The sequence below is a fragment of the Terrapene carolina genome, unplaced genomic scaffold, assembly GCF_002925995.2.
Source record: "Terrapene carolina triunguis isolate 2854851 unplaced genomic scaffold, T_m_triunguis-2.0 Scaffold211, whole genome shotgun sequence".
Lineage (NCBI taxonomy): Eukaryota > Metazoa > Chordata > Testudines > Emydidae > Terrapene > Terrapene triunguis.
In genome coordinates this window covers 40,552,236-40,571,449 of record NW_020664562.1, presented here as the reverse complement: position 1 = coordinate 40,571,449, position 19,214 = coordinate 40,552,236, and the positions used below count along the sequence as shown (strand labels likewise).

The following is a 19,214-nucleotide window of genomic DNA, read 5'->3' as shown; positions in this document are numbered from 1 at the left end:
ATCTGCAGCCTCATAAACCAGGAGAATGATACTTTTGTTGTCTACTGAACTAGCAATGGGGTCACTTGCCACCAAAAAGACAGAAAAAATTCTAAACAATAAAATCTGCCGTCTTAAAGCATGATCATTCCTTGCCAGAACTTTCAGATGTATTGTAAAGACACCAGTTATTCTAGGACAGGACATTCCTTTCCATAACCTAGAGAAAGCTTCACAAAGCATTTAATAAGTTTTTAAAAGCTGTTCTTGCTTTAATTTACCCCCATTTGCTTCAAATAACAGTTGCAGTAAGTACTGATTTTTTTAAAAAATATAGTATTAGTATTTAGACATTTTCTAAAATGGATTTCAAGTTAGCTTGAGGAAGTTTGAAAGTCCTGTAAGGAATAAATATTGCTTCTAATCTTTCAAAGCACAAACTGTAGCATTAGTGTTATCTGCTCTTGCCAAACGTAAAAAGCATATAGTGGTCTTTAGGCACCCAGCAGTGTTTCTTGGAAGGACAATGAAAGAGTGAATGGCAAAAGCCTGCCAAAAGGAAAATCAAAGCCATACCTGCAAACTGCAATACAGCTCTAGGAATCCCTTCAGACTTTTCTTTTCATGTGTTTGAAACTGAAACTTTTCAAAATGCTGGTATGGTTCCTTAAAGTCACTTTACTTCTTAAAACTAAACAACTTGGGGGGCGGGGGAAGAGAGAGAGAGAAAGAAAGAAAGAAATAGGCATTAAATGTAACTGTCCCAAAGCAATCTCTTCAGAGGAAAAGAGCCTTAAAATGCAGGAAATCTGTCTAACCCTCTAACTATTCCCACTCAAGCTGCCCCGTAGCCACAGATGTTACTGATTCAGTTAGATAGCAATTCCAAGCTCCCAAAACAGATTCCAAGTGAGAGAATAGGAAAAGCCATTGGTTGCTATTAGATACGCATTCTGAAGAAAAAAGAAGTATGGGCAGTGAGGAATTTGTGGCCTGGATTAGAGGTTCCATGGTAATTAAAGAGTAATGACAAATAGGATATCCATTGACCTACTGAATGCAAAGCCAAGGAGGTGAAAAACTCAGGCTGCACTGCAAATTTGTAGGGAAACATGTCAAATCTTTCCACTGAGATTTACCAACAGAATTTAAAAAAATCAAAGTAATATGGTTTGAGGAAATATGATAGGGTTCTATTGAAATTACACTAAAAATCTAGACAATTTAACAGCAAATGCTAAACCTGGTAGAACAGTTTAAAAAAAATCTTCTATAGAATTCTATAGCAGAGATATTATTTTCTGAGACATTTTAGTGTGGTCTCAAAAACAAACCAAAGAAAACAAGGGGATACGCTGTTTTCGGTGAAACTGTGTAACACTATTCCCTGAGGACTGCCCTGTAGCGCAATCATTCCCTTTTTACAATTGGGCCCCATTTTTATCAAAGCAAAAGAGAATAGGCCCAACCTTCACATGTTCCCAGGACAATATATATCAAATCTTACTAAAATGATAAAGTATATGTATTTATAATAGTCTTGCCATGACACGTTTCAATGAGATAGACAAGTATGTTTGTGTGCATAATTAGCATGAATTATAGCTATTATAATAACCCCTGATGACACAAAGGCCCCACCACATAGTGAGAGACAATCCATGCCCTAAAGAGCTCATAATGCAAATAGACAAAGGACAGGCGGGGAAAGAGAGTGGTAGAAGGACTGATTCGAGGTCACGCAGGAGGCAGGAAGAAGAAGAGTGGGATAGAGCAGAGTCCCAGTCCAGTACCTTATCCACTAGAGGACATTGCTAACGCTGATGTGGTAAAACTGACTGACACTGGAACCTACAAGACACTGACGGGGAAAGAGGGGCTGAAGGGCTTTCCTTCAGAGCCCCTATCCTTCCGTCTGTTCCCAAACTCGGTTTCTCTCTCACACACACACCCCCAGCAAAGCCAGCCACTTCCTTCACCTCCCTCATCATCTCCACACTTTGGAGAGCACTGAAAGTGGAGTATGGGAGAGTCTCTCTGCCCACAGTGCCAGCATCATAGCGGCTTCTGGCAGCCGTGCAGGGAGTGACTGTAGGAGAAACCCCGACAGTCCCTGCAGCCCTGCTGGATACATGAGAGAGAGACACGTGTTGGAGCTGGAACAAGCACACAGGGAATTTCACAGAAAATCCCAGCAGCCAACTGCATTTTCTTATCATCAAGATTGTAAATAAAAAAAGACAGACAAGCTCTCAGGCCCTACTCAGACACTGTCCAGTCCTCATCAGTGCAGCCAGGACCTTTAGTCTAAGGAAACCAGCTCTAGCTCCCTAAGAGTATCTTTAAATAATGGGCCAAGTGCTGACCTCACACCGGTTTTACATGAGTATAACTGCATTGGCTTTAAAGGAGTTATTCCTGATTTACACCTGTGTGAGAAACGGGCCCTACGATGATCAGCTTCAAAACAAATCTAACTGGTTTTTGACAGCAGTGGTGTTTTATATACTGTCCTTTTAAAAGAGGAATTGATAGTCCCTGTCAGGAAGGGTTTCCCTAACTCCCAATGCAGAGTTCACGTTACCCATGTGAAGCTCAGCGATCAAAGACAAAGATCCTCTCATGGCATGGCCTTTGGGATAAGCTGTGCCAGTATATTACAGTTCTGCTCTGGCTAATGTAATTGGCTCTGAGATCCTGATCTGTGTGAAATGAAGTTTTATTTTTGTTCCGTTTCATATTTCCAATCACCAGCTGAGGAAACAAAGCTTTACAACATTGTAGGTATTAATTTGGTGGGGAGGCATATACACAAGGTGCCCTGGCAATTAGCTAAATTTACCGTTCAGTTGGAATGAGTGCAGCATAACAATCCTCCTGCTCAATAAAGCAATTTAACTTGACCAGCCAGTATATAAAGCAACATGTTATACCCCATTCCACCCAACTCAAAATCCCATGCCATCAGCCTTCCTCTAAAACTGTAAGTTACTTTTTTTTTTTTTTAGAAAACTCCCAGAAAAATCAGTAGATTTGGACTGTTTTATACCAAGGAGGCAGAGGGACAAATGCCAGAGCCAAGGCATGTTTGCAGAATATTCTGTTGACTGTCCTGTAATGAGAACGTTTTTACCGAGTGACTCCACCAGCAGTCTGGTACAAGAGCATTCTATGGTACTTTGCTACAGGTTTAAAAACAGATGATGCACTCAGCGAAAACAACTTATAAGGTATTCAAACTTTAGTGCCTAATTCACTGCACCTCTCAATTATTATAATTGTACCTGAATATTTCTGATGGGAAAACACCTGAAATAAACTGCTTGTGAATAGTTCACTGATTTAGAAACTAGTTTATTATTCACTCATCATGAATATTCATGTGGCTGTTTGGTTTGCAAAAATGTTTACACAAGTCAGACTTCAGACCTGTTGCCAAGGTATTTTTTAATCAAGAAAAGAAATTTTGTTTTATGGCAAAAAAGAAATTTGTTTTGAGCAGAAGAGGAACTAGTATAATCAGATTCCAATTGGTCACCCAGCTGCAGAACAAAAAACAATGCCATGTGACTGAGGACACCAATAATTATACTTAAGTTACATATAATCCATAGCTCAGATATCCACATAAAATCTATCTACATATAGTTATAATTTGGAATAATGAATACATTAAAATTATGAACAGGAAAAAGGGGCTAAATAATCATTCAGCCAGCTCAAAGGATAGAGATGAACTGAACCCTTCTGAGAAGAGGATTTAATTTTATCCACTGTGTGTCTTTCAGAAGACATCACCACAGAGACAGCTTGTTTATATATCGGTGGATACCGTATGTTGAACCCGAGAGTCAAAATGTCGTGACATATAAACAGAAAGCTTGAGTACAGCTGATGCCCTCACTGCTTGAGACAGTTCCTTTGATGGGTAAAGAGGTTAACTTTTCCTGAGGAAATGGGGAACTGGATCACAGATGGGTAACTGTCTGGTTTCAAGCTAAACTGTTGGGAGAGCTAGTGGGGCAACAAAGCTAAATACTCTGCCACAATTTACTCTGCCTTCCTGAAGTTCATTACTTTCTTGAAGGTGTAACAAAAAAGAACAAATATGATGGAGAATAAAGTAAACATCCTTGGCTATTAAAAGCCATAGAGACCGGCAAACTTCAAACGGTTCAGAAGATCGCCACCCAACATCAGACTGCACGTACTGAAATCTCATGCAAAAGTCCTTCTCATGAGAGTCCCAGTGTTTTCTGATTTAGGTCAGACTGGGATATACTGCAAAGACAGGTCTTCCTTCTGTAGACTCAATGCCTTGGAAACACACGTACTTCACTTAATACAAATGGATAGCTATATTTACTGCAGTGAAACTACTTGTGCACATAAAGATAACCACATGCATGAGTGTTTAGAGGATCAGGACCACATTTTGCAGCTCTAACTTCTACTCCCAGACAGAACCCAAAAGTACAAAGAAAGATGAGAATATAAAGATAACAAGATAAAATGTGACTAAAAAAAAACCCCAAAGAGTTCCATTTAAATTTGAGACAAGGGTACAGAGGGGATTCTAATGTTAGACGAGTCATTTCACTCATCCTGAGATGCAATGGAGCGAATCCCTGGCAACTTCTGAAGGATTAATAACTCCCTTTCTCTGAAAAAGCTATACAATGAGAGAGCTGGATTCCTGGACAAGGAAACAGCTGCCAAAATAATTGGTTTAAATCCTGTTAATTAAAGCTCAATGCAAGATTCAAACCAAGGCAGGCAAAGCACACAGCCATATTCTTGTTTACCCATTAACATAATAAAGTGGACTTAAAGGCATTTGGGGATGAAGAGAGAAAATGTTCAAAGGGGCACACTGGGATTAATGGGATGAGATAGAAAAGGAACACTGAGATGGAATATCATGAAAACCTTTCTGACATTGAGATGTATTAGGCTGTAGAAGATTCTCTCAAGGAAAGTGGAAGAAATCCTTTGACTTGGCACACAAAATTAGACTGAATGAAATATGAGACAATGTATTGTATGGAACAGTCCTGCATTGGCAGAAGATTGAACACATAATGATTATGGATTATTCATTTTGATAACACCTCTATGATAGGTAGACACTTTACCGGCAGATATGAAAACAATGTCCCTGCCCCACCTCACCCCCCAAAAGCTCAAACTATACAGGGATGGATTGCAGACCATTTAGCCAGAGTCTGGCAGGTGGGAAGGGAAACAGGGCCAAAACTGCCCCAAGAGAGCACATTAGGAGTCATGACACCTTCCAGAATTCCAAAGGGAAGGCACAATCTGCATCATCCCTTGGGATGATGAAGTGTGCTCCTTTTTCCATACCCAGCCAGCTCCATTGGCCACTGTGGAGGGAGGGGTAAATGTAGGGCTGTTCCCATACTCCCTACCCCTTTGAAGAAGATTAGCACTGGAGGAAGGAGCAGTCTTCTGAGCTCAGGGTCTGCAAATGCCTATGGTCCTTGGCCTGTAATGTACAAACAAGGGATGGGACTGGTAAGCAATAAAGAGCAATTACTGAGCCATGATACAGAGCCTCTCTTGTTAATTCCAGAATTTTCATATCAGTATTTTCTGTTTTATGTATATATTATTTATAGCTATTTGATGAACTGCCATCAGTTAGATAACACTTCTCTTTGAGGGGTCTTGGAGTGAACAGGAAGAGCTATCTGCTATGATTATTTTTGTTAATGTTGTTTATAGAGCTGGACAAATAATTTGTGAGTATTCATGAATATACAGGCAACATTTGTCAAACAAAATATTTTGAATGATTTTCCCCTATTATTTGCCCAGCCTTAAACTGGGTGAATAATTGGGAAAAAGAAACCTCTTAGTTTATTGGAAATGTAGTATAAAATGCATTTCAGCCATTATCTCACAGATGCTTATTTGATGAGTTTTAATGGTGTGGATGAAAGTGTGTAGTACACAGAAAGGAGTGGGAGAACGGAAACAATGGTGACAGATTTCTTGATTTTATAGAGTGACTAACCTGTCATTGGAAAGCTGATTAGTTACCGACGGAATGATCTCTGGCAAGGAAGCAGATCAACCATACAGATATTAATGAGGCAGAAGACATGCCAGGATTGGATGAGATTCACATAGATACACAGAAGAATTAGCTGCTGAGCCACAGGTGTTATGTATTCAGTGCCTGGGGCACTGGTTAGATGCACAGTTCTACTAGCATCAGCAGGAGAAAAGTTTGACAATGCACTTGGTTATTTTTCCTATGTCATATAGATTCAAAACACTATATGAAAGAACAGCAGAATGGCAACATTGTCAGTAATTGTTCATTACCATGTGTTGGTCAATCTGAAGGCCACATTGAACAAAAATACCCTGTAAGCCCCCAACCCTGCAACTGTTTCTACTTCCACTATCGCTTTTGGAAACCTTGGCCTGTCTTCCTGATGTACTTCCACCAGCCAGCTCAGCAACCAGGGCTAACTTCTCATCTGCAGCTGAGATGGGACTGAATCACTTGTGCTGGATGAGAATGAGAGATTAACTTCAAAAATGTTTCAGATCTGTACAGTCACCAACATTTTCTAAGCATCTTTAGTAACTGAATCACATAGTACATATTATCGGTTTAGGGACCCAGTGAGGAAACTAACAATTTGGTCTCAGAATAATATGCCTGTGACCTATGGGTTGAGTCTGCCTTTCCCATATTAAATCCCTGATAACAGGAATTTGTAAATCATCTCTAAAGCCCACTCCTATGTGAAACTTGGATTGCAGCTCAGACGTAATGAACACTCTACAAATTTATTTTGAATCAATTTCCCATTTTTAAGTTAAAAATGACTACAGTAGTCACTGAGTCCCTAGGGGACGGCTGCTGATAGCAAGCACTTCTGAGCAGGAACCAAGAAAGGGCTCCTCTTCTCCCTCTTGGCCCTACACCAGACCCCTGTTACCTCCTCTTGGGCTTGTGGAAGGATGACAGGACTGGGAGACTGATCTCCATGACACCACTGCTCTTCTCCCTCCCAGCCCAGGGAGGCACTAGTGGTGCCTCCTCTCCTAAAACTGTCTTCCTCCTCCTCTCACTCGTGGACTTGTGAAAGGATTGGGGGACTTAGTCTACCATTCGTGTGGCCTCATTCTCTCCTAGTCCTGTAGGAGAGTCAGGAGGCCTTGCTCGTCTCAAATCCTCCTGAGTTGTCAGGTGGGGGAGGGGTGTCTCCACTACAATTACTTGACCCCAATGACAGGGCAGGGATGAGAGGAGTGGGTGACACTCCTTCCATGCCCCTGCATGGCTTAGGAGGATTCTTTGTGGCCTAATGGGACTCTGCAATATGTTACTGCTCCTTCCCTATCCAGGCTGAGTCTATGATGACCCTGGGGCATTGTGGTAGAGTCCAAAGGCCTAAATTAAGATCTGGACCCCATGGTATTAGGAACTGTACCAAGAGATGGCAGGACACAGTCCATCCCTAGATAAATTTACAATCTAATTTGAAACAGGACAAAAGTGAGCGTGACAAACAATAGGAAGGAAGAGGAATGGGCAGTTGAGGGTCATAAAACTAATATCACATGGATACATAAGAGATAGTTATTGCAAAGCTCAGTGGTTCCAAACCATATAAAAAAAATCACAGATGCATATCACCAGCCATGCCTGTCCCTCAACCTAGCCACAACTGGATGGCTGATTTCTTGGAGCTGTCGCAGTAGAAGTTGGATATGAGGAGGGATTTGAAGGACAGAGTGTCGTGGCTTTATGGATTAACAGGAGCATGAAAGAAGGAAGCAAGGTTGACATTTATGGAAGAAGCTGACACTGGGGAGCTCAAGGCCAGCATCCGCATGATAGGGGAGGCTATGAAGGGCCCCGTGGATGGGGGTGTTAACACCTTTTAAGGCCAGAAGAGACCATTATGATCATCTAATTTACCTCCTGTGTAGAACAGACCACAGACTCATCCACTGATTACTGCATCTAGCCCAATAACTAATGGTTGAGCTAGATCACATCTTTTGGAAAAGTATCTTATCTTATTCAAAAGACTCCAAGTGATGGAGAATCCACCAACTTCCCCTGATAAATTCCAGTGGTTACTTACTGCCTGTTAATTTACATATTATGTCCATTTCAAACTTTCCTGACTTCAGCTTCTAAGTAGTTGCTACTGCAGCTTCCTAGCCTCATGCAGCTACTGATGGAGAAGCCCCCTCAGGAAACAAAGGGAACCCCCTCATCACTCAGTATGATGGATTAACCCTTCAGAGAGAGAACAGACAGCAAAGCCACATGAGTCCTAAAGAGAAGGAAGGCCTCAATTCTGCAGGCAGTTGTCCACGAATTATAAGACCAGCTCTAGTTTTAAAACCAATTGCTTCATGAAGGAAAAAGTCTTTCTAGATCTAAACAGTGACGAAGAAACACAGGACTCCTCTCCCCCCAGGACCTTAAGCAAGCACCGTAACTATTCCTATTGATGCAATCCAATTTATTAGAGTGCATCGCTGATACAAGGCCAGAACTTCACCATCTCAGAGATTCCTAAATGTTATATGATTAATAACCTCTTACTCCAACAAACTGCTGGTTTGCACTCTTCAACAAATCTCTCCCCTTTGCAAAGCTTGTTATCTGGGTTGATGTTTAGTGTGGAGCGTTACATCCTGCATAGCATTTCGCCCAGAGGAAAAATTATCCTTCCAGTTTTGATATCATTTTAATGCAACTAAAAAAGAAAAATCTGATTTTTTTAATTGAAGGTAGATCACATTTTAAGCATCACCAAAAAGGAAACATTTTGTACCTTGCTTAGTGATTTATGACTACCCCCTTCGGAACAAATTCCTATTTATACATTCATTTATTGTGTCTCCTGGTGTCATATTTTTGGCAAAGTCACTGGACACTGTATAGTGTGTCCCAATTCTCCCTCCATCAGAAAACATTTAGCAGAACTGCCTTTTAATAATCATACTGCCTTTTAATTTTCTTGAATGGGACTGCAGCTCGTACCACTTTACTCAGCTTTTCCTTTGATTAATGGGAATGCATTTCTGCTTACGGTGAGCAGGGTTGAAAGCATTACAGGCTATAACAATTCCAATATATGGTTTCAAATGGAAAAACCCAAAGGGCTTAGCATGTATTGCTTTAAGATAGTTTTATCCTTCAATCCATTCAGAATCTGTGGTGGGAAAGTGGACAAAAATGAATCCTTGTCTTTAGTAAAAGCTTCTGTTAGAAATTATGCTGTTTAGATGGATTGACTTCCTTTGATCAGAGAGATACGTTACTTGGATAAGAACAGGAAAAAAAAGAACATTCTGCTGATAATGAGAATGGATAACTCTGCTTTCCCATTCTATTCCATCATAAACAAAAGAACATAACCTCAGAGTTAGGCATCATATATTTTAATTAGCATTTTAAAGCACTTGGTTATCTGTATATTATGTAACTGCAATAACATTCTGTAGAGTTGGGATCTGAGAGGAGTTTTGCATGGAAAAGCAACCTGATCTGCTGTTCTGCATTAGTCTCTCTTAAGATACCATTGCTCTGAATTCCAACTGGCATTTATGCAGAAAGAATTAATGGAAGATTAAAAGGTTGTCTGATATTGAGCACCTAATTATTTGACCCCAAGCCTACAATGACATCCCTGTGGACATTGACTTCAATGGAGCGCCATGCCTGCATAAGGGTCATCATTGGAGGATTAGGGCCCTATTCAACAAATAGCTCATTATCTATTTGTGACTTGAACACCAACGGATTATTAATTTCTCCAATGTATTTGTTATTCAAAATGTGGTACAGTGAAGAATTATCATGAATAATTTTTGGTCGATAGCTCAACTGCAAGCTGTTCATTACAAGCATTTGGTATTCTGATCTTGATGTGTTTTTACTGGACATACATTGACACACGGTGTCCCTCTGTTCCCTCATTGGATAAATGTAACTCTTAGAATCAGATTTCCGTTGTGAATGCTCATGACAACAAATTTGGCAATTGAGTGATTGCATGGAAGTTAGACTAGCCCTTTGACTGAAACATGACTGACAGACTTTCATTTTTTCTGTGATTAGAAGATGTGACTTTCTGAAGAACACATGTTCACTAACACTCAAACATTAATACACTCATATTTTGGGGGTAATCCCAATGTACACATGGTAGTCCAGGACCAACAGCACGTGACAAATGTGATAAAGCTTAGGTGGAATTGTATAGAAGATTGTTACTTCCCAGTAATTGCACCTATAAACCTGAGACATTAAAACTATTGATTAAAAACTGAGTTGTAAAGTTGGACTGTCTTGGTAAAATAAATACTGGATTTTAGCAGGAGTTAAAGTACAAGACAGGAGGGAGAGCTCACCAAATCTGGTGGTTGTCATCATAGGTCTGACGTTATAGCTACAGGAAATAAATACATAGATATTCATAACCCCATAGCAAGTCAAACAAAATTGCAGGCACAGCTTATAGAGTTGAGTAGGGGCACACTTTTAGAACTCTCACCCCCATTCCTATAAAAACTATCATCTCCACTTCACCAGAATGGAGAATGTGTGTTGACATAAAAAAAATTAGATCAGGGGGTTCTCACACAAAACACGTGAAATAATTAGTGCAATTTGCTGAATTGTAGAAGATTTTAAAGACTTGTTTTAAATAGCAAGTATAAACATTCATTTCTCTCTCTTTCCTGGAAGGAGCTGGTGTGACTCCTTCCCCTCTTCCTCAGCAGAGGGAAGCTGGCTGCAGGAGTAGGATTTGTTTAGAGACAGGAAGTGGATGGGTGATGCTCAGCTGTGGTACCCTCTCTTTCCCCATCACACTCCAACTACCAATGCATCAAGAACCCCAGAACTGCCCAACCAAACACCAGCTCCTCCTCTCCCCCGCCCCCTTTCAGATTCTTTTTTCTGGTGTGTCCTCACCTCACCAACTAAGGAGGAGGCTCAAACAACACTCAAGGCAGTGTCTTCAACCAAATAACAGTTGCTTAAGAGTGTTTCCTGGTACTTAATCCATGCTCCCCCTTTTCCTAATTGCCCTGCTGCATAAAGTCTTGCATCACAATATAGCTCAGGGAACAAGGAGTTTTGAGTGGTGAGTCAACTGGTGGAAGTGTTCTCACTATTGTCAGTGGTTTCTGAAGCCCTGGTGACTACATTGCACAGTGGAGTACGAACATGTTCATGGAGCAATGATTCAGTTTTGAACACACTGAATAACTCTGCTTTTCCTGGTGAGCTTCCCAGGCTAAAGGCTGCATTCTCAACAAGCCTGGGAGAGCTTTTGCTGCGCTTCAGAGTGCAAGCTTGCACTGAACAGCTTGCCCAGTTGTAAAGCTATCTAAAATGTTTATCTACGTAAGTTTTTTTGGCAAGATTATATATATATAATATATAAAATTGTCGCTTTATTAATTACTTTCCTAAATAATTAATGATTAATAATTAATTGTCAGTTTATTAATTACTTTCCTAAATAATTACAACCCCATGTCTCTCCTCTTTTTTAAAAAAAGCCAATGTGTAGCTTTCTAATTCTATCATGTAATGTATAATGTAATTCTAATATTAGCAAGCCCTTATTTCCACAACCTGGATTTTTCATACTTTTATCCCGAGGACTAGCAAAAAGCTGATTGCCAGACAACAATGAGCTCATCTCAAATGCTAATACACCCAGTGCCAGGTGAACAAATTGTCTATTATTAGACTTCTTCATGCAGTCAGTGCTTTTGTTCCCTACTTCTCTGTCTTAACACCTGGTGTCGCAATGGATATCAACTTTCAGAATGTCATTTCCCATGAACAGAATATAAAATGTATTAGGGAATTGGTTATACAGAAAGTGATTAACTTTTGTAAAGGGAGCTTTGTCAAACCAAAAGAAAAAAAGGGCAGGTAGTGGTAGAAATGGGGTAATTCTGAATATAAATCATAAATCTACATTGAGTCAATGGAGGAAAAGTTAGACCTCCAAATGCACTGGATGCATTTTGTGGTCTTAAAGAAAACACTAATAATTGTGATGAGAAATTAGTTTTTATTAATAGTAATAATAGGTTGGGTTTTTTTCCTCCAGTGAGTTTCACACAAATATAGAGTGTTTAACTAGTGTGTGAAAGTGTTGATGGGATTGTGTGGGTTGGGCATATGGAAAAGATATAACCCAAACCCAGCAGCTTCAAAAACACATATATAGAAATATAAAAATATTGAGTAGTGTGATCCAAGTCCAAGTGTTCAAGAAAGAAATTATAATTAATAGGTCAGAAGGTACAAAATATGTGGTTTGGTTTCTACTAAAACATTACAAGTTATTGTTGGTGGAATGATATCGCACTTAACAGAGAGCTTTGGGCTGATCTGATATGGCAAATTTTATGTTTGTTGTAAGAAATAAGAGGCTGCTTTCAGCCTACCTGACATACATATGGGGAAAGTACCCTTAAAAGCCCTTAACTTGTGGTTAAAGCCTTCAAGTGGGGCTCAGGGTTCAATCCCTGCCTCTGCCACAGATGCCTGATATAACTGTGGTTGAGTCATGCAGTCCCTCTTATCTGATTCAGTTCCCCATTTAATACAAAGATAATAGTCCTTCCTCTCCCCCCTCCCACACACGTTTTTCACCTGCTTTTTCTGTTTACATAGTTAACTCTTCACGGCATGTCAGTCATTATGTATTTGTACAGTGCCTAGCACAATCTCAGTTGGGGCCTCTAGACATTACTGTAATACACATATTAAAATAATAAAGATAGCCAGGATTAGTGAAACCCAATACAGCTGGACATTGTAACCAATTTAAAAATCAATTAGTGGATGTTCAGGCCTCTCTTACAACAATGACTAACCTAACTAGACTGGAGTCCAGTGCATTGCTGTGAGCCAAATCTGACCACTGGGGACTGATAGCTCAGTGGTTTGAGCATTGGCCTGCTAAACCCAGGGTTGTGAGTTCAATCCTTGAGGGAGCCATTTAGGGAACTGGGGTAGAAATCTGTCTGGGGATTGGTCCTGCTTTGAGCAGGGGGTTGGAATAGAAGACCTCCTGAGGTCCCTTCCAACCCTGATATTCTATGATTCATTTTGCTTGGGTGCAGCAGAGGCAGAATTTCTATCCTAGAGAGGTAGTGATGAACAGGACTCAAGTCTGTTTTGTCAAGAGAACAAGAATTCTATCCAACTATCCAGAAGATTTATTATGTTTTCAAATAACTAGAAGACCCCCCACAACGCCTCTTTATATCCATAAGTGCCTCAACTTCCCATTGCTGCATGAAACGCTGGAAGGAAATTATCTGGAGTCCGATTTCTGCAGAAAATCCGAGATTGTTTTGGCTGGGTTTAGATTTTATTGTTCTTGAGTTGGGATTTTGTTTAGAAAAGGTCTTGATAGTTTTATTAACAACATTTTGACGCTGAAGAATGCTACTCGACCATAATCAAATAACTATTGTACAAAGAAACATTGGAAAAATATTACTTACGACAAATAGCTGGCTGCAGTACGACTCCAATGGTGTTTCAAACACTAACTAATGGATTAGTTGGTTCAAGGGCACCTGCTAAGGCAAAAAGAACCACATAATGATCTAATGTTTTACACCAAATTTCAATTCAAGCATTTCATTTTGGGACTCTAGAAAGCTAGCGGGTTATTCGGCCATAGGACCTGCTATAATATTAGTAATACTTAGGGCTGTTCTTCAGTTTACTGTCTCAATACTGGGTTATGTCCAAACTCCACTGAGCACAGGAGTTCAGGGCAGAGGAGGAAATGTGACTTCACAAACCTCCAGTCTTGGCCCGAACTAGGCTTGGCCCTGGCATAAGTTAGAACCACCTCAGTGCTGTTCCAGTTTATGCCCCGCTGCCTGTGGCCAGCCCCAGGGGCCATTCTTGCAACCAGAGATTGCTAATGCTCGGAGGTGCCCTGCCCACTCCCCGTTTTTCCTCCAACTGGAAGGTGCAATGTGGAAGAGCCCCTACAATAACTATCAGCCATCCAGGAACCCTCCCACACTGACAGACTCCTCCACTGGCTGTATAAGCCAACTTTGCATTCATATTGTGCTTTCAAAGAGATGGAAAGCAGCCATTCAAGGCTCAAGTGTCTGGCTAGCTATCTTCAAAACACTGAACAAAAAAAATCAATCCATAAAGGACTTTTCCTCTGGGTCAAACTGGCAGAGACCCTAGGGGATTTTCACCTTCCTCTGCAGCATGGGTCACTTGCAGGTTTAAGCTAGTATAAATGGTAGATTCTCTGTAACTTGAAGTCTTTAAATCATGATTTGAGGACTTCAGCAACTCAATCAGAGGTTAGGGGTCTATTACAGGAGTGGATGGGTGAGGTTCTGTGACCTGCAGTGTGCAGGAGGTCAGAGTAGATGATCACAATGGTCCCTTCCGGCCTTAATCAACTGGAACCTCAAACAGGAAACTGCTGGACTCCATTACTTTGCTCCATTGCAAAAATCTATTCAAAATGCAATCTATTAAGTGTGGTGACATTTATTCATAGAATCCCCACCACCAGCAAAAGTGAGCAGATCTTAGCAGAGAATTATAAATACTCAGTCATAAAATCATAATAGAAAAACAATAAAAGGAGAAACAAAGCAGCAGAAGTCCAAAAGAGGAAATATAAAGGGAGGGAGTTTTATTTATGTGGAGTAAGGGCACAATATTTCTTTGTAAACACTCTACTTGTCCTAGGATTTACATAATGCAAAAAGTTAAAGAAAGAAATCCATATGTATGCATTTGTTGCTTGCATGTCACACCATCTTGATGCTACACATCAGCTCACGTGGTTCTGGTTACAAGATTTACTTCCAATATTTGTTACCATACACCAGATGGAACATGAACGGAAACAAGGATGAAACTTATAACATATTAAATTGTGCAGGACTACTCATTCAGTCGAGTCCTCTGAAACAGGCTTGATATGGTCCCTTGTATTAGATGGCCAGGAAAATCTTTCTTATAATATCTTTTTATATGCTCTATATTCATTAATTTAGAAAGAAATTTCTGTCTCTGCTGTTGTATGATAAAATCACATGACTGCTGTAAAATGGGTTCAGGGGCTCATGAATCTGCCTTAGCCACCAAAGATAAACAAATCTGGAACTCATTAGTCTTTGGATGGCAGTGTTTTGGCACACACTGGAAAAGGAGTTATCAAGACTAAAATCAGAGAGGTTGATATATGTATCTGCATCTCAAAATGTTTGTTAAACTGCCAACATGCTTCACGTAGTCCCTGTGAGGTTTGTATTTTTTCCTGCATTGTTTAAGCTGTCAAATGTTAATGTGTTCCTGGCTTAATTTATTACACTGATATGACAAGTTATGAGCAAATGTATTCTTGTTTACTACTGTTAATATTTTGGTTACAGTCATTAAGAGCATTTTTAAGATTAGTCTTTTTTGTTATTTTAATGGTAGAAAAAAAGAAGCAAAATCTTTAGCAAAAAAGGTTTCCCATTGACACTACTCAATACCTTAAACTGGAACCATTATTACATTAAGCATCAATGGCATCATCACAGGTCAGAATGAATCTTAATGAAGATGTTTGCTATAGTCTGACTGATGCATGAACCGTCCTGTAAGTCCTGGGATCTCAGTTAGTTACAAGGGATGGATGTTTGCCATTAAATGAAAATCCAGCATGCAATCCTCCATGAATTGACTTACTTTCATCATTAGTGGGAAGTAGAGAGTCTTATAGATTCATCGATTTTTAGGGCCATAAGTATCCACTGTGACCATCTATTCTGATCTGCATCCAGCCCAATAACCTGTAACTGAACTAGAGGTTCTCAGGTAATGCAGTTCTCATGTCTATTAACAGGGTGTCCATATTATAATATGAATGACCCAACAGCTAGAGGCAACAGAGCAATTCCTATGCTCCAGTGAAAGTACATGAGCTGCAAAATATACTCTGACGTACTCCCCTGTGTCTGTGTCCTGTTGTCCTCTGCTAAAATACATGAACAACATATTCCTGAGTAACAGTTCTCTCTACTAACTGAGTTACTGGAGATGTTCATTTAGCAGACCAAGTAAAGGTCTTTGTATCGGAGAGTCACTCATCCTCATTTCAAACGACGATCCTTCCTTTTCGTGGTGTTAGACACTTATGGGCAAAGATCTTCGGAACCTCTTCGGCAACAGGTTTCATCAGTCATTACATCAGAGAGGCCTAAAGCTGAGGTGATACCATCTGCCAGATCAGATATCTTTAGGAAACTGGTTTCTACAAAATATCCACATCAGCCCTGTGCTAAATTAGACTTTGGTTAGGATCACCTTCAGTCTTTAACTCTTACAAGCGCCAACAAAATGCTAGGAACAGAGGGGGTCAGATTCACTGATGTGACCCTTCAGGGGAATTCTGCATTTTCAGTAATGTATTGAATCCTGGAATGTCACCAAATACTTCACCCCTTCTATCTGCTTAGCAGGACACAGGATGTCTTTACCCACATAAAGCAATGTGACAACTCAAGCACGCATTTCAATTACAGAGGGTGATGTAACAGAACGTAGCACAGTCGCAAATCACATTATTTCACAAACATAAGAATAATGCTGGGCAAAGAATGGAGTTTCCATTTTGCAGAGCATTTTCATATTTTGAAAATGGTTTTCATTCCCATTTGGAATGCAAAGGGGAAAAATTGATATTCTCTGTGGCACAGAAATCTAAAAAAAAAAAAAGTTACTTTTGAAAAATCAAAAATGTTTTGTTTCCACAATTTCTAAATTAAATCCTGCCTGGCGGGCTGAAAGGGAACTAGGAGCCTGGAAGCCCTACGGGGTCCAGGCTAGCTCGGAGCCTCACAGCTAATGCTCTCAGGGCTTCCATGCCCCCAGCTCTCTGTCAGCCCTGAAGCCCTGTTTCTGCATCCCCGCCTGGTAAGTTTCAAAGGAGTCAGAGACTTTGGATGCCCCAGGGCACTGTGTCCCCCCCCAACCTCCCCCAAAGCAGCCAGCTAGCCCAGGAGTTAGGGAGCCCAAGGTTGCCCAACTCCACGGTAGTCTGCATGTCCTGCTGCCCTTCAGCCAAGGACCCTGTAAGTCCCTGGGTCTAGGCAGTCCATCTGGCAGGCTGGGCCGGGGACTCTGGGAGGGATTATAATATTTCCTCTCTCCCACCCTCCATTTGTTTTGTCTCTTTAATGGCTTTGTGGCTTGGAAATTCTGCCCCACGACTAAACACTCCAAGACAGGGCTTGCCTGTTTCTCTGTGTCTAGTCGTTGACACAATGAGGCCTGAGTCTGAGGTAAGGCCTTTAGGCACACTACTTTGCACCTTATGATTATCACTTACTTATGAAGTGAATCTGTGTAATCACTGCCATTTACAGAGTCAGAAACTGAAGCTCAGAAAGGTTAATGGGTATGTTCAGAACCTGACTAGAACAGAGGCCTCTTCACACTGAAGCCAACGCCTGTGCCACTAAACCACAGTGTGTCTGAGAGAAGTCACTTCCTGGTCCAGAGTTTTTTAAATGGAGGTGATGCTTACCTATATAGTCGTGGGAAACAGCAGGGACTGGTGTCATGTCTAGTCTGATACAATATCTTAATGAGAGAGCATGGACAGAACAGCACACTAATGAAATTCACAAATCTACTTTTCTGGGAGGACCTACAAACACCATTCAGCACAGAGAAATAATGCAAAGGGACTTGGAGGTGCTTAGGAGCAGAGAGTGTAAAAATCAAAGTGCAGTGTGATAGATCTGGAGGAAAATATTCTGCAAACACAAACACTCAGAGCAGGAGGGAGGAACCTGGGAAACAATTACTTAGCGAGCCTATGAAGCATGGTTTGAAATGCAATATGGCTGTAGAAAGGACACGTCACAGAGCAGGAAGTTAATTCCCTCTCCCTCTGGCTTTCAACTGTGGGTACCACCTTACCAGAAAGAGACTGACAATTGAGGAGCGCTCAGAACAAACATTATCAAGGGGCTCATAGGACTAACTCATACAGTGGCAGGGAGATAGATGGAATGACCTAAAAAGTCATTTCCCTCTATGATTTATGAAAATCACCAAGGTATTTTGGTATTTTCTGGTAAATTGTTACCTGTTCATTTGCAATATCAGAAATGCACAATATTTTTGTAACCGTGAAATGTCTTGCATGTCCCCACACACACACAAAAACCCCAATACCTATAAATGTACATATCACAAGGATATTATGAAAGGCAACTAACTGCTCCAGCATACCATGTCATTCTTATGTGCATCTGATTGCTCCTGCTGCTGCATCTGCTGCTTGAGGGGAAGCTGCTGTCTCAATATCTTGTGATATTCCTTAGGAACAACTGTCAGCTCAAGGGTCAAACGTTCAAACTTAAACTACAAGAAAGAAGGATGCAGTGTTACTTCATACAGCCAGGTCACTTTGCATCTCTCACTGCACCCTCATTCCCAAAGTCCTTTTTAAATCGAATGCATGGAAATAACTTCACACACACACACACACACCACCACCACCACCAAAATGCAGCCAACCTGGTGCAGAGCATGACAACTGCAAACCAGCGAGCAAAGATGCTGTATAACTGTTTAGGTTTAGGGAGTGAAGAATAGTGCATCCCACTGAAACTATGGGAGGGAGCGGATTTAAATAAACAGAACACAATTAATATGCAAACTGCATTCAGCCTACAGGAATTAGAGTTGTGAAAGATCTGTGTTCATTAATGGCCACAGGTTCTTATGATCCCAGTTCTGTTCTATTTAGGGCCTTCAGTAGCACAGCACCTTACCCCCACACTGTGGCACTGGTTAAGTACTGTCTCCACATAAAGCATGCCACCTATTAAACTATCAACCATTATTTCCCATGGCAGCTCCTTGGTAAACTACTAATGAGGTGCAACCCCATCTAAGTTCATGATGAGAAAATTGATGAGAACCTATCCTGAGGTATGGCTGGATGTAGCCTTAACAGCAACAAAGACAATAACAGCAACAAATATAAGAGTTGGAAAGGAGACAGAAAGTTCACTGCACCCCTCCCCATTCCCTCCTCATTACTAGGGCCCTACCAAATTCACGGTCCATTTTGGTCAATTTCATGGTCACAGGATTTTAAAAATAATAAATTTCATTATTTCAGCTATTTAAATCTGAAATT

General features: G+C 40.6%; 1 pseudogene; it reads right to left on the bottom strand.

The window, feature by feature from the left end:
* LOC113407372 overlaps nt 1-19,214 on the bottom strand; it is a 150,690-nt pseudogene that overhangs the window by 106,223 nt on the left and 25,253 nt on the right.